General features: G+C 41.9%; 1 protein-coding gene across 2 annotated transcripts in view; it reads left to right on the top strand.

Moving 5' to 3' along the window:
- The first annotated feature begins 475 nt into the window (after positions 1-475).
- The window catches only part of brinp2 (bone morphogenetic protein/retinoic acid inducible neural-specific 2), a 221019-nt gene continuing 201267 nt past the window's right edge, over positions 476-20227 (top strand). The window contains exon 1 of one of the 2 annotated variants that reach the window (XM_051402639.1): positions 476-1342. The gene's annotated coding sequence lies outside the window, so the exon portion shown is untranslated. The remainder of the gene's footprint in view (positions 1343-20227) is intronic. The other variant, XM_051402617.1, reaches the window with a different exon arrangement.

The raw sequence follows: 20227 nt of genomic DNA, 5'->3' as shown, positions 1-20227 counted from the left end.
TGCGATTGAATGAGAGGGGAAAAGAAAAAAAAGGGAGGGAAGCATTTTCACTTTCATTAGCCAGCCTGTCCCTTTGGGCTTAAACACATAGAGCTCAGTGCATGAACTCTCCCCCCCTTACACACACACACTCATACACACCCTCTCTGTTTCTCAGCCTCCTTTATCCTCCCTCCCTGGCACTCTCTCCCTCCACTTTCACTCCTCTTTCATCCCACCACTCTCATCTTCCTCTCCATCCTCTCTTCTCTCGCTCACATCCAGGTTTGTCTTCCTCTGCCTACTCTCTCTCCATCTTCTCTTCCTACCTCCCTCTCCCTCTCCCTCTCCCTCTCCTCGGTGCGCATCATGGCAGCGCTCACCTCCTTCCCTCTCCTCCTCCTCCTCTGCGGGTTTCCGCCAATCGCTGCCGAGAGGGGTGTGGCTTCAAGACAGGAGGATGGACAGAGCTTGTTGAGGAGAGAGAGAGAGAGAGAGAGAGAGAGAGAGGAGAGGGGAGCGCTGGTGAAAAGAGACGCTTTCCTGAGCTACTTGGAGAAACAGCACCAGGCTTGACACTGAGTGATGACCGTGGCGCAGAGAGACTCAGCAGACCGGGAATAAAAACGCGGAATAAAACACACACACACACACACACACACACACACGCACAGGGGAGGAGGGTGCTCGGTTTGTGGATACCTGCGCGTCTCCGCTCCGGCCGCAGGTGCGCTACAATCCCCGTGAAAGGAGACTTTTTTTCTGGTCCGGAGAGGGAAGTGAGAGAGGAAGATATCTGTAGGATTATTTCTCCTTTCCGGTCTCATCTGTGTCTCACTCATTCTGAAAGCAAACTTTCTCAGCCCTCTGCAGCGTCCGCAACCGCATTTCAACTCCAGGTCTGAGGCAAGATCTGAAATAGGAGGTTTTTAAATTCGTGGACTGTTCACTTAGACTGCTTGTGAACGCGGATTACACCGGACACCGTCTCCAATCAGAGAGGAGCATTCCTCAGAACTCCAAACTTGTGTCTTGTGACGCCAAGCGGAGTCTTTCCATCTCATCGGTGTTTTTTTTTCTCTTAATGTGCTGATGAAGAGGACAATGTCTGGATTATTACTGCTCAGCCTGCCCCGGGGAAGAGGGGAAGAGTGAGGGAAGCAGACAGAGAAGGAGTGTAAAGAGGAGGAAGAGGAGGAGAAGAAGAAGAAGAAGAAGAAGAAGGAGGGAAGTCGGTGGCGTTTGGCTGCCGTCTACTAGTTCGTTCGCGCCTTTGCCGCTCGGGCTCTCCCACCTCTTTTTTTACTGGATACACGGACACACATCAAGAGACGCACGGGGAGGACCTGCGTTCACACCCTGGGTGAGTTTGCGCGCGCGCGTGTGTGTGTGTGTGTGTGTGTGTTTGTGTACACGCAGTGGGAATAAAAAAAAAAAAAAACAGGGGATAGAAGAGCTGTGCGTTTTCGTGCCAGGCGCGTGTTTTACGCGCAGCGCACCCGCCGGGGTTTGATACGCACACGCGTGTATTGCGGGTCCGGATGGTCATGGTCGTGACGCATGATCGATCAGCAGAGGGTGAGGAAGGAGAGCTGGGAATCTGAATTTAGGTGAACCAGATCGGAGGCTGGTCTGGCCGTTTCCTCATCAACAGCAAGGTCGGCAGCAGGAGGGTGCTCCTTCTTTGGCGTCAATATTGGAGCGCAAAAATGAATGCTGTGCAAAGAGGGCGCACGTGCAAATAAATATCAGAGGTCACCCATGGGTCCTGAGACGTCAGCCGTGCCTTTCCATACAGTTTTTACAGTGTTATTCATACAAAGGTGTCTGATTTGATCATTCTGAATACCTGTGTTGATGCTGTCATGCAGCCTTGCAGTCTGGCCATGCATGTGTGTGTGTGTGTGTGTGTGTGTGTGTGTGTGTGTGTGTGTGTGTGAGTGCTAAATTGTTTTTGCATTTGCATACTATAACTTTGCAACACCTTGCATTTTCCTCTCTGTGTGTGTGAGGGTCTTTGTGTGTGTGTGTGTGTGTGTGTGTGTGTGTGTGTGTGCGCGCACGCACCACAATCCACTCCTGTCACATCATTTACACAGAAACTGGAGCTGCATCTGACTTGTCCTTCAACCTCTGCTTTGCTTTATCTTACCAACGTGTGTGTGGCTCTCTCTCTCGAACCAATGAATGCCTTCCTGCATGCCTGCCTCTCTCCTCTCTGTGTCTCTCTCTCTCTCTCTGCCTGTGTGTGTGTGTGTGTGTGTGAGATATTGTTGCCCCATCAGTCACCCTGAATGCCTGCTACGCACCGCACAATTTCTCACAAATTCTCTGAACCATGTAAGCACAACATTTACCTGTCAGCTACTTTGTCGAGACTACCGTATCTGGCCGTAAGAAACCCTCTGAGAAGAGAACTGCTGCCTCCGATTTACACTTAACACCCACTGCCACCGCCAGAGACCCGGGGTGGGAGAGGGGTCCTGTCAAAAACATCATGGAGGAGGGAGAAGGAGAGAAAAAAATCCAACTCGAATCACTACACACACCCACACAGACCTGGAGAATGCATTCGACAGCTCTTTCCATCCTCTTGGCATACGTGTAAATGGAAGTGAGACTCGCTGACAGTGTGGACGTTTGCATCACATACTCTGGCACTGTGAGTGTATAAATGAAAGGCTGAGTGCATGGCACACAGAGCTCTAATGACATATTTTAAACCGGCGGTGTGAGCGTACATCCGTGCCGACACAATGACTGGGAGGACGTGGAAGGGGGTTATTGAACGCAGGAGCCACACCGATGAGTGTTTGGTGTGGAGTGCAGGAGTGTGCGTTACAGAGTGTGTTTAGGTGGGAGTGTGAAAGGAAAAGGAAAACTGTAAACTGCTGTCTTTTTTGTTGTTGTTGATGTCAATTTTATTTTGCTTTTGGCTAAAGCAAACTTTTCTATATCAAGCCTCTGCCGTCAAGGGCTGGGCGATATGGTTGAAATCAATATCACGATATTAAAAGGGTACTTCAGCGATTTAGTATTTCTCTTCCACAGTTGGGGGACTTGCAAGAGACGGGTTTAAAAGAAGAATGATTAAAATCGATGAAGAGGCCAAGACATCCTGACTTTTTCCTTCCTCCTATGTGTCAAACTCCAAAAATGCTGGATCCTACATTTCCCTAAAGTAACTATAGTAATAACTGCCTGGTTTTATTTGACCCCCTCTGCCTGGTAAATGTTCCTGAGCCTCCACTCTGTAACCCAGGCTTTCCATTAAAAATATGTAGTGTGCACACCTACAACCAGACATCCCGGAGATGTTACTTGATTCATTTTCCGTCTGTTGTGAGCCACAGAACACATGAGGACACGCCCTTTCCATTTGAATATTTGACACTACACCCAGTGTCTGAATTGGACAAAAAAAGGTGCCAGTCGTCTACTTCAGCACAACCCTAACCTTTTGTGTGTGTTTTTTTGCCTTTAATGGATAGTGACAGCTGAAGAGTGAAAGGAAAGGGGGGGGGAGAGAGTGAGAGGGGATGACACGCAGCAAAGGGCCACAAATGGGGCGCCAGCTCTACCAGGTGAGCTATCTGGGCGCCCCTTTTGTCCTTTTTATTAAGGATATTTTCAGTGCTGTGTTCTTAGTGATAAGCTAGTGGAAAAATACGGAGGCCCTTTGTGACCTCTGAGGTGAGGGTACTCATGTTGAGACGAATCAGAAGTGCCAGTACTCAGTAACGGTGAGTACTTTTCGGCACAGAGTACGCCACAATATGGCAACTATAGCCAAAGTTCCATTAAAAATAATAAAATGTTTCCATTGCAATTCCATTCCATTCCATTCCAAGTCTTTGTTAAACGTTTTTAAAGAAAATTGTTTCAATGTGATAATTTGATCAAATTATTTCAGTATTCTTGCACTTAAAGTTGATACCATATAATAATACAGAATTATAGGAAGAAAAACAAAAAACAGAGTATCCTTACACTGGATTATATTAGACTGAACAGGCTACTTGCTCTTCACCGTCAAATTACTAACTTGACAAAAAGGTACACTCTTTCAATAATTAGACACTCAAGTTATAGTTAGTAAGCTAAGTCAACAAAGAGTTGGAAAAACATATAAGTTACAAAAAGTGATACATAGAAAATGTTAAAGGATACAGCTGCTGATTTTCTCCAATCTAAAGACCCAAACAAACAAACAATGCATCTGCTAACAAGTATTGTGTTTATCAAAGCCTGATTCTATAAAACTATTAAAAACACATCAAACACCTACTGTAGCACTGGGTGACGTCTCCCTCCATTACCATAAACACCCACTGTAGTTTATTTTGACTCAATCCCACATACACCCTCCTGCTGCCAGTAACACTGAATGTATATTTATCCACTGCTGAAAATAGTCCCCAATAAATGCACTATTTCCGCCTATCTGAGTAAGGTTTGCTAAAAACTACAGTGCCCAGGTGTTTTAGAGGGAAAAAAAAGCCTTTTTAAAAACCATAAAACTTTATGTTGCTCTATAAATGCCACAGTGTAGTAAAGTTGTGTTGGTTTTAGTCTTTTGATGGGTTTGCTGACAAGAAGAAATAAAGAATAGTTATTGCTTATATTTAAGTATATTTAAAAGTATCTTTTAAATCCTGCTACAGCATAATAAAGCACCAGCGTACAACATTCAACAGACCCTACAGACTGGATAAAATAATGGGAAAGGGAGCTATGTGCCTTCAGAATGGAGAAAAAGTATTACAATTTTGGGATGATCAGCCACATCACAATGCTTGGAAATATTTTAGCAATTAAGACCTGTAGGAAAGGAACTTACAATTAGATTAGCTCACAGGAAAGGTTTATTAAAAAATCCTGTTTAAGACCAGAGATGGTGTAATGAGGAAATAAATCTAGAAAGTTTCCCATTGAAGAACTAATTTAGTTTTTTATACGTCATCTCTCATGGCCCTACCTGTCCTCTCAATACAAACCTATCTCGGTGCACTTACATCGTTCCTGGCATGTTTATTGAATTATCACCCCTCCCTACACGAGACCACAGATGGCATCAGACAACACTGAAGGCAACTCACTGAGATGATTTCTGACGTAGCTTTTGTTGCCGTTTGTTGTTTCGGTTCAGAATCATAAAGCAGTTAGTTTCTCGGCTGATAACCACAGTAAGTAGAACAAAGCCTTTCATCATCTTTATGCATTCTCTCTATGTAGTAAACATCTTGGCAACACGATGAAATAAGAGCAAAATTAAACCACTTCTCATTCCGCCCAGGACCCTGTGGAATCCATTTAAAGGCCCCATGTGGTCCCCGCTTTGTACTTTTGGAACTGTTAATAATAACCGTACGCTCCTCTGTATGGATTAGTTTATATGCTTATAGCATCCCACAGCTAACAGACGGGCCTCAGCAGACACATTTCATAGCTAACAACTCCAGATAAGACCTCTTAAAGATGTCAGGTTGATTATCCTCACTGATAAAGTATATATCTGAGGATATTTCTGGCTTTTTTCACTTAAAAATGTTTTCACTGCAAGGTGGCATGTGTGCTTTGCCTTTTTCTCTCCCAAAAACAAGGCGCCAGGTTTAATGAGTTTCCCTTTGAACCACAACTGAAAGGTGCAGAATTTCACCAAATGTACTGGATGCAGCTATGTTTTATGAAAATGTAACATATCGCTGCTTTGGTATTTTCCTCCAAAAAGAAGAAAAATCCTCATTCTCATTAGCTCTTATTTCTCCCACTTATCTTCCCTCACAGTGTCTCTTACACTATCATCCAAGGTCGCTTATTTTCAGGATACTCTGGCGTCTGACCTGCTGCTCTGCTTCATGAGTGATTTAAAAACCGGCGCTGGGTCCACTGTTGCTCTCGGGGTGAGTCACTCTGAAGAAAAGTGCATCAGCTAAATGCGTGTATATAAATGTAAATGCGTGTACTGGGTGTGTACGCTCTTCAGAGATTGACTAGTGCATGTGATACAATGGTGCCCTTCAAACTGCAAGGACATGGGAGATATTGAAAGTGCAGCCTTTTCAAAGATTGATACATAATAGCGGGACTTCACATTCGTCATCGGTCACGTCTCTCAGCATTGTGAGCTGTCCTTTTCAGGATAAGTAACGTACAATAATATATATTTTTAAGGTTTAAGTCAAGCTGTGGAACCCTCTTTGTATAATCGGTTATTCATAAAAGTACAAAGATGGCTATTTCTATGGTGAGTGTAGGCGGTTACGCTATGAATGTGTCACCCAGCAGTGCCTAACAATGGGTTTTATTTTTCAACCAGTATCTTTACTTGAAAGAATAGCCATCTCATCAGCTAAACCACTGTACTTTGGCAGTGCGTGATTCCAATTCGCTAGTCTGTTGTAAAACAATTTATCAATCATTAGATAAGTCAATTTACTGACTTACCTAATTGACAATTTGGATAATTAGTTAAAGAAATTGCTCAACATTTTGGAAAACGCTCATTTGCTCTCTTGCCGAGAGTAGGACACAGAGACTTTGCGTGCTAAAGATGAAGTTACCAATAGTAGCTGGTTAATACCACACTTTATGTTCAGTGCTGGTAGGTGGAGTTTCTTGTTTTTGTTGTTGCTAGCCCTTTCCCCATTTCCAGTCTTTGTGCTAAGCTAACTGACATGACAGTGCTATTGATCTGCAGAGGGGTGCAAGGGCGACAAGTTACATTTAGACATAAAGATTTTGTCATTGGGGAAAAATGCCATTATGAATTAAAAACATACTTTTGAAAAAGAGCAAATGTTACACACTGGACCTTTTAAAGCAGCCTTCTCCCAAAAGGAGGGTGAGTGATGAAGAGTTAAAGCTGCAAAAGGCTTAAATCCATCTCAGCTATAATCACACTGGCACAGCTTAATTAATTTTTCCATTGTAGAGACTCAAAAGTTACCATCCGAGTGAGAGACACTCGATTTCATATTAGGTGAGCCTCGCCTAGCTGAAACTAGGAGTATTGAACCTAGTAACCTGGCAACCTATACAACCCTGCAATACATTCTTCATGAAGGATATAATCTTGAATATATAATGTTAGTTGAAACAGTTTCAGGGAGGGTGTTTAGTCCATACATACCCCTCTGTATGTGTAACATTCATTTCACAGCTGCAAATGTTCCCTCTTATGTGAACCTTGTGGGAAGGTTCACCTGCCAGCCCACAGATATTGATCGGCCCACATGATGTTTTTATGTACAGTATGCATGTAGCGGTGAAAAATCTTTAAGCAATGTTCTGAAGCTGGAACAGGAAGGCGTTCCTGTGCAATGTGGCTCTGGAGTAATTGATTATTGATTGATGGGGGTACAATATCATTGTATCTCCGTGCACTAATGCGGTTTGTTGAAGACATCGATGACAGAAGTGATGCGAGCCCACACTCCTGTGACTTAGAAGCAGGAGGCTGTGTCTCCTCTTCGCCGTGTCGTGACTGAACCTGCAGCAGGTTCCGACACACGCTGTACCCACACTGTCTAAGTGGGCTGGCTGTCATGTAGTACAAAAGCCTGTCGGATTATAGCTTTCAGTCATACCTACCAATATAAAAACAAATCTAGCTATTCCATAGAATAATGAACCTGTCTTCCCTCAAAAGTTGTTGTCAAAAGTTATTGCCGTTTTGCCAGCAACATCTGTTTCCAGAATCCGTGTTATTCCGGCTGATCCGCAGACCTCGCTGTGAACAGTTTCCATCCTAATTGCTTTTTCGGTGAGCAGTGTCTTCACTTGTTTTGATATTTGCCAGTGCTCTGTTTGGCTCGGCAGGAAAAAAGTTCCCTCTGAGTCTCCAGCTGCTGCTCCAAAACACACCTGCTTAAAGGTTCCTGTTTATGCGGTTTAGATTCGTGTTGCTTAATTGGTTTAATTAATACGGACAGTCGGAGGCCTGATCTCAGGCGGCGCAACATCAGATCTAACTTGTGAGAAGTTTTAATCTTTGGAACGCAGAGGTGAGGCAAAAATATTACGCGTCTCAAGCCCCTCGTGAAGCTGCAGCTGGGGGCTGAGCGCTGACGCAGATTAACGCACAGGAGGGCCCCACGTGTGCAGGGGGCCCAGTTGTCAGCTGCCAGTTCGTGCTGGTTTGATTTGTGTCTGACTGTCAATTGGACTAAGAGACACTGACTTAGTGCGGGTTAGGGGGAAAACCATTAATATTGTCCCTTTAGATAAATGCAGCCTTTTTAAAGTCCCCTGGTCATGCAATTTGGGCGTCATTTAATTAGTTTATTACATTCAGATAACTGATTTCATACACGCTATGATATTATCTGGTGTAAGTCATATTTATTTTTAACATTTTGAATCCAGAGTGGGGCATCTGTGTCTCCTTGGAACAACTGTTTGGAGGAAACGTCTTCAGCATGCTTTGCCGGGGGACTTGGCATCATGTTATCACTTATGATTATGACGGACAGTCAGACATCTGATCTCATACTCATCAGGCTGCAACATCATCTGATCTAATTAGTATTTATTTGTAGGCCGTTTGTTGTAATTCAGGCTTGAGTGAAAGTATTCTGGGGTCCATCAGCAGTCACAGAGCTGGAGCCTGTAAACTGGTTGATTTAGCAGCTCTTTATTCACAATCAGGAACCTGCTGTAGTCCTCATTATGTAAATGTTTGTTTGTTTTGAGTTCTTGGGGGAGATATTAAATTTTTTTTTCAATGTGAAGGTGAAGTTCCAACAAAAATATAAATAAGTCTGGGATGGGTTTAAATTTTTGTTTCTTTTGAATAAAATGAGATAAGATTTAGTCCCCAGCCTGCAGTCTTCTGGTTTTTAGGCTTTTCCCCAGATGTTGGAACCTGACTACAGGGATTTGCTTCCTGATGTTACAGCATTATGGCGATATGGCCTGACTCACAGTTGGCATTTTCATATGTTTATAGAGATTATTGGTGTAAAGCTGAATCTGAATAAATGGCTCTATATAATAATTATGTTTTTATTTATGATTAGCTTGGGTGAATCAACCCTATAACATGTCAGTCCCTCCAGGAACAATTAACAATGAACGCAAATTCAACCAATCTCTGTGATCTCTTCACACCCTTACAGTTTTGTCCAATCACCACAGATTATTCTCACTATAATTTTTTGCTTAGATTTTTTTTTTTATGAATTTATGAATTAGCTATTTTCTAAATGTCCTAAAACATCGTAACATACATCCAAATTATTTTTAAAAGCTTTAATTTTTCATTTTTGGCTAGAACAATCGCCCAAAAAAGGCAGTAAAATCCTGAAATATTTACCATTTAAAATAATAATAATAAAAAATCCCAGAACCCAAGTTGGTGTTGTCGAATTGCTGGATTTAAATCATACACATTGTAAATATACAGTCCTTTTTCAGTAGTGGTGACCTATAAATGAGTACAGCCAGCAGCTAGAACACTGAGCTCTTCTTTTTCAAAAGAAGATTTTTCTTTATCTCCCTTGTTTTTGCGCCAGTCATTAGAAAGAGCACCTCGAGGGGGAAAAAGGAAAAAGATGAAACAATAGCCGTAACCACCAACACCGCTGCACCCACACCCGCAGCGCTGACATGCCTCTCGTAGCGAACCTCGGAGACGCAGCTGGATCCAGTGGCTTGTTTAAGGCAAGACAGGGGAGTGTTGGAGTGTATGGAGGGAGGGACATGAAAGACAGTTAAACTCTCTCTGCCCCATCTCCCCTTCTCTTTGTACATCAAAGTGCTTGTCTCTTCTTAAGGAGAAGCCACTGCCGCTGTAGTAGGAGGGGATGACTAAAATCGGCCAGTGAGCAGTGTGAACGCTCCATTGTTTCTCATATGCACATTAATCCTGAGCGGGGCTCCGACATGGACTGTAGCAGTCCAAAGCCTTGCTGACATTTCAATCTACACAGGGGTGGACGACAATGGTGGGGCATTTGTGTGTGTGTTGTGCAAGTGGGTGGGGTGTGTTTAATACCCTTTTTACTACTGCACGGGGGGGAAAAAAACCCCAGCTTTCTTTTTTTTTAATCCACTGAGGATTTCTTTTAAGCCGCTTCCAAATATTCTTATGGACTAAGCTGTTGAGTTGTGTGGAAAAATGTCCGTCTCATTAATGAGTTATTCTTGGAAAAATCAGCTAAGGGATGAGGGATTGGTCCATCTTTCCCATAAGGCCCGGGGAAATTGTTTTGCAGACACTTGTTTGAGGAAGGTCAAGCACAACATTTCTGCAAAATGACCTCATAGTTCTGTCACTGCACAAAACAAACTCACCTCTAAGAAGCTGAACATGTCACAGAAAGTTGTAACACTAGAGGGGTATCCTGATGTATACCACGAGATGACAGCTGTCAGAAAGTCTATTCTGTGTATCTCAAAATAACCAAAAATATCTGTTTGCGTTAGTTCATTATGGGCTGTTGTGGGACTTTTCAGGTTTATAGCAAAAACATTCCCACCTGGAACCTCTACAAAATGACACAATATCACATTATCAATATCAACTTTATTGCTTTTTGTGGGTGCAACCAAGTGCCTACGAAGAGTGATAATCTGGAAGTGTTGAGGCTGTGGGGTGTAGCTCGGTGGCAGCTCAGGTATAGGGGATAAAGCTATAAACATCTTTGCCTTTAGAACTGGTCATTGTTTGTTTGAAGCATCCTGAAACCTGTAGGCAGTCCACAAATCTGACTGCATCTTTCTTGCTTTTCCCATGCGACATACTAAGCTCAAAAATAGTTGTTTAAAGAATGAATAAACAGCTTGAGAGAAAGTTCAAATTGTTTTTGGAGAGTTACATAAATTGTCAGATGCAGCAAGTTGGAAAGGTGTGGGAGGAGGCTGTTTGACGAGCAGACCAGCATTTCATTTGGAAAATACTGATGCCTTTACTTATTGCTTTAGGGTGTCCTAACTTTACCTCCCGGAGATATAAGATAGACAGATTTTTTTCCTCGTCTTTTCATTTGATGAAACTTTACGTAGGTGGTGCTCTTTCACATCACCCAATTCTTCTATTCATCCCCAACGCATAAATTGCTGTTGATGCGTAGCAGAAAACGCATCTCTTTCTTCGGGCAGGATGGTTTTTGCAGAGAAGATAGACAATACCATGCAACCATGTTCAGTAAAGTAAAACCCCCTCAAGGATTCCATTACTGTTTTCCTGTAGCTGCCAGTGATAGAAAATCCCAATTGACCTGCATTTGCATAAAAATGTAGTGCATTGTTACTTTAAATTCATGTATAAGTGATGTTGAGTCTAAAACTTGTCATCCAGGTCCCTGTCAGAAGCTGGAAGAGGGAACATTAAGGAACACCAAACTCTCTCAGTGCTGAGGCGGTACATTATTCATGACCTATCCAGCACTTCAACGTCCGACGACTGCATGCGATTCTCTTTCTCTCACCTTCTCCTCATCCACCTCCTCTTCTGCCTCTCCTCCACTTCCCGATAATGATTAGGAAAGATATTTAGTGGCAAGAAATTTAATGATTATAAGTTGCAGCATTGATCTGCGTATTGAGCTATATCATCCGGATTCATTGGCTCTGACATCCAAACTCCCGCCATTGATTTTCACTGTGGCTGCTGAAGGAGATTTAACCACCACCACCACCCATTCTTTCTCTCACACACATACACACAACCTGCCTTAAGCCAAACAGGTTATGCTGCAGAAATGTACCAATTGTACTATCCTGACCCACTTTATGGGCATTCATGTGCTCAGTGCTTGCGCAAGCATTCAGTTCTTCCTCTTTGGTACAGGAGAGAGTTTCGATAGGAGGAGAAAGGAGTGTAGAGAGATAGAGAAAGTGAGAGAGTATGGTCACATACTCATGACTTTATATTCTTGCTGTTTTACATCATGCACGGAGGGCAGACAATTTGCCAGCCGTGTGACGGGAAGAAAATCAAGTCAAACGGCGCCGCTTCGCCTTGTCTCTCATATCAGCAAGATACTCGTTGGCTCCTGGAATACATTTTACAGCCAAACATCGGCCTTATTCCCGTCAGATCGAGTGGGTTGCTTCAAAGTGGAATGAAGTGGAACGACCGGGTGTGCTTATTAAAAACATATCAGGCAGATGCATCAGCCCAACAGACCTTGCCAAGAACATCTGGGAAGACGTGATAATATGCCTCATGCGCGCTCAGACACGTCACCGCAGACCCCATGGGATTGGCGGGTCATTGCGGTTACATATGGGAGAAGGTGGAGAGGCAACCTGATGTGCAACGTGATGAGAAAAATGGATGACATTCTAACAGATCTCATACATTCATGTGTGTTATGTAGCAGACAGTTGTCATCAGGAGGCAGTAGAAAGTCGAGAGGTAAAAAAGCAGCCAAAGGAGTTGTCTTAGTAATTGATGGAGAGTGAATATTGGACTTAAATGAATCAAGTCGTCAAAAACACAACTCCAAATTGAATGCTGATGTTACTCTGTGTCTGCTGCAGGTGTAATGAGGCCTTCTTTTGCTAACAAATTAGCCAAAACAACTTATAGAGAGCAGAAGTCCAGGGGTCACATCTTGGGTAGCTGCTGTCCCACTAGCTGTAACCTACCAATCATCTGGGGATTTCTCAATGCAAAGTAGTTGCTTTAACGACTTCGAAAACATACGCTCCTTAATTCACGAACACGTCTTACCTGAAAACATCGTTCTCCTCCTTTTAACCTCCGTAGGGAAACAAATTGGAGATATTACTTTGTAACACAACAAGAGCTTTTTAAAACATTGACCATAGATGCTCTGAGCCATGTTATATGGTACAACATTGTATCTAACTCTCTAATCGTTTCAATCCAGTTTTAGAAACACAAGCTGGGAGAAAGTCCTCAGTCTCTATTGAGCAAAACATTTAGAGAGTCTAGTTGTAACTCAGTGGATCAGCCATTGAGCGTTACCTGCAGCTGTCTGAAAAGTGAAACAGGTTCCTGAGGTTACTAGCCATACTCTAAGGTAAAAAAAAGATGAATTAAACCCTACTGTCCCCAAGGGACCATCACAACACAAATCCAAATAAATGTAAATATAAAATAGTTTGCTAACATATTGGCAATACTTTGTCAGATCTTTGTCTGTCAGCTTGTTGTTGAGTTCTTAATGCCCCTGGTGGCCAAAAAGGCAACTTTAACTTCCTGAAATAAGACATCAAGGACTCTTCATTGTCATGTAGGAGTGGAGGTCTCTCTGTCCATTGTCAGAGAGTCAAACACCATTTATTTGCCATTTGAGGCATAGTATGCCCTTCCTATTAGAGAAATCAGTTTTATTTTAAAGCATTAGTTTGGCTTTATGTGGATCACAGTGATTTTATGAATATGGACAGCTGGGGTCTTTAAGTGCAGGATGAGTTTGTGCAGAACACAGCAGAGATGTTGCATTCATTATAATCTCTGTTGGAATCTGAATATCAGCAATAGTTTATCAGCCTTCCTTTTGTTGACACAGGGAATTGTGATACTTAACTAACAGAAAACCTTCCAAGTGAAAGGAAGGAAATGAGTTTCAAATAACCGTGCTCTAATAATGCTAATTTATTCGTTGAGGAGGCATTTTTCTTCTTTTATTGGCTTGGTTTCAGCAACGTTGAAACTCCAAATTTGTCTGGCTCCGTTTGCATGCCTGATTACATATTTAATTCATGAGAAGACATTCCAAAATACAGGCTAATAAACCCCTCTCTCTCTCCTCACTGCCTCCCGCATTTTGGCTGAATTGCCCAACGTGCGCTTTTGAACTTACTCATGCAGGCGGTTTTGGGAAAACACTCACGCAAATCTCACTTCACATTTGACAACACCAAAATCAAACACATGGATTTTCATTCCGGGGGAGGAATATTGTGAAATTTAAATGCTTGGAAGGAATGTGTGTGTGTGTGTGTGTGTGTGTGTGTGTGTGTGTGCACATGTCCTATCTTTAAAGAGTGGAATAAGTAAGAGGCTTTTGATCTCAATCAATATTTATAAATAATAAAGCAGTTAAGGGAAGAAATACTGGCTGATACTGCAGCTCAGAGCAGCTTCAGAACAAGAGAGCAGAGCACGTTTAAAGGCAGGATGGTGAACGTTAAGGAAACACGTCACTTATCTCAAGTGCAATGTACTGTAATATGGAACACGTGAGCCTGTCTACAGCATTCACATCATACAGACCAATATGGCAGACTCATTAACATGCAGTATACATATGCTTTATGTCACATTTTTTAAGTGAGTTTTAATGTTCAATTACTGTGCGCCACAGGAAGGAGTGAACTCCACCGGCCACAGCTTTCCCCTATGTTTCGCCTCTCAGGCCACATAGACGTTGTCCTAACCCTGAGATTGGTGGAGCTTGTAAAATAAAAGCTGTCAAGGGCAAAACTTCCACTGTGGATGAGGGGGACACCTCAATTTTTAAAAATCCTATTTTTGTCCTTCTTGCTTTTAATATTTTAGGCTCACCGAAGTCTCTGATCGTTCCCTTACTGAGGTTTAGAAAAATGTTGACACACTGACTTGTCTCCTCCAGTTATTACCGTTTTCCCAAAACCACAAGCTTAATGAGCAACAAGAGCTGCAGGGCTTCTTTTTTTGGCCTGAGTTTAGCCTCTCAGGCGAAACGGTTGTTGGGGCTGTGTGTAGCCCGAGAGGAAGACCTGCAGACACCACTCAGGGCTAAAAATAATGTAGTGCCAAAGTTGTTTTTATTCACTGTTAAAACTCTCCTAAGAGGATGCAAGAATCGAACACCAGTCAAAGATGTGACAGGAACACACAGTGGCCTTTTTAAGACGGACTACAATCCTTTTTTGGTGACAAAAGCAAGCATTATGTTATCTTTTGGTTTTCAGTCGGGGATTTAAATGCAGCTTTATTCCAGTCTCAGTTCTTTATCGGTACAAGTGAAATAATAGTCAGAGTAAGTACTGTAATAATTCAGATATGTAGACACACAGGCCAATCTCAGTATTATCTTCCAGGTTAATATAAATGTGAATCATTCACATTGTGTTTTGTTTATGTGTGTGGGTGAAGAATAAACCTCGTTTTGCAACCCCTCCACACCCTTGAATTGAATTTATCAAATGAGAAGCCAAATATTTTCAGCTTCTCCAATGTGAGAATTAGCATCTTTTCTCTCGTGTAGTATTATAAACTGATTTTCTTTGGGTTAAATGAGCATTTGACATTTTAATAGACTAAACCATTAACCGGTTAATTGAAAATGACCTAGTACGAAGAATATTCATCGTATACAGCGCTAGTTTTTAAATCTTTCAGACAAAAAATCCTTTTCCTTAACAGGGATGAGATGTTTTCTATGAAAGTAAATGATTTTATTGGAGTTTGGCAGATGCTTGGAGGCTCAAACCATGGTCCCAAAATTGCTGCTAGTGTTGCAGAAACGTGAGCTGCTTTGAATAGAGTCAAGAAAGTTTTTTCAATGTTCCTAAATTTCCCTTGAAGGTTATATTGAGTTGATTTTAATTTAATTACAGACTCACAGTCATAAAAGCCTTTAGGCAAATGCAGGTTAATCACTTTATGTTCCGTATGCTAGGACTGTATTTAAGACATCATGATGGACCCTGCTACACTCCAAAATCTTTGTTCGGCACTTTCCTTCCTCCAAGCATCAGAAGTCGGTCCAAGTTTGAAGCGTCGTTTTCAACTTGGCGTCTGCACTGATCCTGCAGTCAGCTGTGATGTGCCAGCTCCGCTGAATAGCTGTAACAGGATTGGACCTTCGCCTCCACAGTGACGCACTAAGCCAGTCAAGGTCACTAACGGCATCACATAAAAGGAGACATCCGTTCTTAATGAAGTCATACATCACATTTAGCATATGGTTCAATTAGAGGCTTCATAGAGATTATTGAGATTATATTATCCCAGTGCATTCATTAGCTAAGCTCCAATAGTCGCCCATCTGATTAAAAGCTGTGAGGGGATTTGCTGCTATTGACTGGGTGAGATCCAAGCATGGAGGGAGATGGAGACGCTGGTAATGTAGAGGATGTAGCTTACATGTTTGGGTGTGTGTTTAATTGTGTAAATGTGTGTTTTTCTGTAAGTAGGTGTAGACGTGTTTACATGTGTAAGCACCAGTGGGGGCCGTAGAGGCTCATAAATGCTGGTCTGTATGTGTCTATGTGCGCTCATGTGTACCCAGCTGCCAAATAATGAACTTTAAAGTGTGTGTAAACATTCTGCGAGTGTGTATGTGTGTATGCAAGGGTAAATTCAGTGTGATGGATGGAGAGGTCATGGATCCCCTGCTAAATGATGAAAGCAGAGAGTTGTGTTGCATTTAGTCGTGTGATCTGAAGTGATGGAGCTTGTGGCTCAGTTCTCTTCAGAGAGACACTGAGCTTTTCCATTAGTGTGCCTTTTATAATGGCAGATATTTTTCACTGTTGGCCTGATGTGGGATTTATTTTCCAGGTTATGAGCTGTGATTGATTTTCTCTTGGTGTTGTTTTCATCCTGGGATATAAAGTTTTGTCCTTTGGATAATATTCTTAAAAAGGTTTTGAAGAAGTACCAAGATGCAGTTAGTGTATGTGTATAATTACAACCATAGACTGTATTAATAGAAATGGATGTAGTCTCTGTGATGTCACCCATAGGTTTCTGAAGCGCAGTTGTGAAGCTCCAACTGACATCACTATTAACACAACAAAAAGTGTTCTGATTCTTCAAATGCTAATTTATTCTTTTTAGTAAAGTTCATCAAAAAACACACTTTGGCTTTCATAAAAAATTCTAAATAAATTCTTATTATTGTGGGCCGATAATGTTGTAATTTAATTATCCCGATAATTCATAATATTATAAATTTCCCATTATCAGCCGATAATTTATCTGCAAATAGACTATAGAGACCAAAATGTTTTGTACCAGACTGTAAACATGATTTTTTTTATCTGCTGTAAATTTGGGCATTTTAATATGGGGCCTTATGGAGATTGACTCACTTTTTAGAGCCAGCCTCAAGTGGCCATTCGAGGAACTGCAGTTTTTGTTAGTCCCATGTTGGCTCCATTTGCAACCACGTAGGTCACCGCTTGGTTACAACATAGTTCTCTTCTTCTTTTTAAAGTACAGGTAAACTGCACTGACTAGTGTCACATACTACAGCATTTATAGCCTAAGCTAGTGTGCAACCCCTGTCCCTAGATGTGCATTCATACCACACACAAAACACATACATCTCAACAGGAAAACACATACACCGTAACACAAACAGTAATATAATAAAAAAAATACTATGAAATGCTTCTTCCATGACTACTGTATAATCCCTCTTTAAAAACTTGAGTTGATCCCATTCATAATTCTGTGTGTAAGAGCTTCACAGCAAACAGGAAAAGTTGTTTGTCTAAAGGAAGAATTCAGGATTCTGAAATGGTAAATAAAAAAAAAATCTGGGACATGCCCCCAGACACACCCCTAGGTCTGGGCTAAGCAGCGAGTCTTTACAAAGTCTGGCTCCGCCCATTTAGATGCCATAAAAATAGGAATGTTGTTGAGGGTAAATCTGTGTGAAGTAAAAATCTTTATTTATAGGAAAAGAAATATCAGCCTCTTAAAGCTAACGGTCTGTATGAAGGAAGTTCACAATGCAAAGCATAATAATAAGTACAGCAGAATGGTGGTTTGAGACATCTACCATATCACCACAATGTCCCCTACTCTATTCCAGTGGGGACCTTCATTCAATGTCATAACCCTCTCCTCTCTCCCGATGTCTCTCTGTCTGTATTTGAAAAAATTGACGATAATTTAATTTGTAATTTAAATAATTTTATAATAATAATTTTAATTTTAATAAGTCTTTTAAATTCTTTATATTTATATATATTTAAATTTCTCTTTTTTGTTAACAGCCACACACACTTGCACACATTTATATTATTTTGCACCAACAAAATACATTTATTTTAAATAAAACTGTGTTTTATTTATTGTATATGAACGGGTAGTTGAAATTCATATGACACAACTCGTTTTTTTTTTTTTTTTTTTAAATAATAATCTTGCGGGCTGGATTATATTGAATTTTGACAGCATGTTGCAGGCTGGAGGGGGGGAGGAGGGCTGGAAAAGGCCCCCAGGCTGGCATTGAGCCCCTCTGTACCGTCATTGAGTTAGTAAAACAGGATACTCCCAAAATACAGCGCCGAAGGGATTTTAAAGGCTCAGTTCACCCAAATTAATAAACTCTATTTTCTCACTTATTTATATTGCTATCTAACCATGCAGATGTTCTTTATTATGTTCTTCTTTACTATATTCTTTATTTTATTTATCTCTTTTTCATATTTTGCACTTTTTAAATCAGCCAGGACTACTTCACCTCATTCCCTCTCACTCCTCTCAGAAGACAGTGAAGTGACCGAGGCCTCTGGGAGGACATGACAGGAACAGAGTGCTCAGCCTAGGCCAGCTGCTCCCTCTATTGGCTCTAAAGACACTGTACTGTACTGGGTACTTACAGTTGTATTGTTCGACATATTGCTGTAAAATGACAACTAATCTTAGAGGCACAGGTGTGGCTGAATGTGTTCTCCACTGCCTGATTGCACTGTGCTGTGGGGTCTCTCTCTTTTACACACACACACACACACACACACACACACACACACATAAACAATAAATCACATCTGACTCCGCTCACCATGCGACCCAGCCTATCCTGGGGTCATCTCAAAATCACCGTTTAATGTTTAACGGCAAAGATGGCTTTGATATCAGCGGCAGATAAAGTGGAATTTCTTGATTGCCTCGGTCAAAGAGGATCTGCTCGCTGAGAAAATGATTTATTGGACACGGGAAGTCGGCGCAGATCAAAGGAGACGGACAAGCCTCCGACTCACACCGGGTGCCGGGAGAAGGCTGGGGCCCCGTCCAATCATTCGCACCAGCGGGGCCCCTGTCACTACTGTCGCTGCTTTTTAATTGGCCGCCAAGAGAGAGAGAGAGAGATAGAAAGAGGTGTAGGGAGGTGGAGAGGAAAGGGGAGGACTGAAGGGCCCCGCAGGTCAGCGGAGAGCTCGGGCCGGAGCCCATTACTCACAGAGGAGATAGGAAGGGTCAGCTCCGGTGGAGGGTCGGCGGAACACTGATTGCTCTGCCGAGAGAGAGTTTCCACTGAAGCGCATGGAGATTACTCCCCTGCCCTGTCTCCTGAATCGGAAAGAGGGCGATGGGACGGAGAAGAGGAGAAACAGAGGTTGCGGCAGAGAAAGAGAAGGCAAGAGAATAAAAAACGTGGAGAAAAAAAAAAAAGCGAGGTATTGATTTTTTATGAGAGAGGAGATTTGCTCCCGAGATTGAGAGCAATATCATATTAAACCCTGTTGCTGGCCCAGAATGAGAAAATAAAGCCTGTGAATCAACCCTCCCCCTCTTGTTTTTTTAATAACTTCCAGCCTGAACTGCAGCACCAGAGAATTACAGCTTGTGAGATAATTGGAAAAACATCAGCATGCGAATGCTCGTTTGGTGGAGGGATACGCATTATTCATGAGACATTGTCTAGGTATTGTTACAAAGAGGAATGAGACTGTAAAAATAAAAGCTGACCCCTGAGCAAATGGTCATCATAGCACAAAGTGCAAATTAACTAATGGGTTGAAGCCCATTTATCCAAAAGAACTTAAAGAAACACTAAGATGAGTTTATGGGGTGAAGGTTTCTCACAGGCTAAAGTTTAAAACTGTTACTTTGCAAATACAGTAAAATGAGCCATAAAATGAGTTTATACTCCATTCTTTTATTCGTGTGTCAGGAGTATGGGGTTGTAAAAGGTTTAGCACAGCTAAACTTGTTACACTTTTTGAGTTTCAGATATGTAACTATTTTGGCAGTACATTTTTCTTTAATTAGTAATGGAGATATGGGATAGGACATCTGTGAGAACAGATTGAAGGCTAATATGGTGAGCCAGTGCAGTGGATCCCAACCTGAGGGTCGAGACCTGGACTCAGGGTCAGCAGAGCTTCACAGGGGGTCCCGAGGCCTTCCTGATTTTAAGGGAGGAAATGTTTTAAAATATACACAGTAGGCTTATATTTCAGCATTTAGTTAGGGTTAAAATTTGAAGACCTGAACACAAGCTGTATACACAAATATTTCACACTTTGATAAACAGTGTTAGAAAAGTATTAAGCTAACTGAACAATGGCAAGTAGAAAAGTAGAAAACTGATTTTTTAAAAAG

Source organism: Dicentrarchus labrax, unplaced genomic scaffold, assembly GCF_905237075.1.
Source record: "Dicentrarchus labrax unplaced genomic scaffold, dlabrax2021, whole genome shotgun sequence".
Taxonomy (NCBI): domain Eukaryota; kingdom Metazoa; phylum Chordata; class Actinopteri; family Moronidae; genus Dicentrarchus; species Dicentrarchus labrax.
This window is presented reverse-complemented; position numbering and strand designations above follow the sequence as displayed.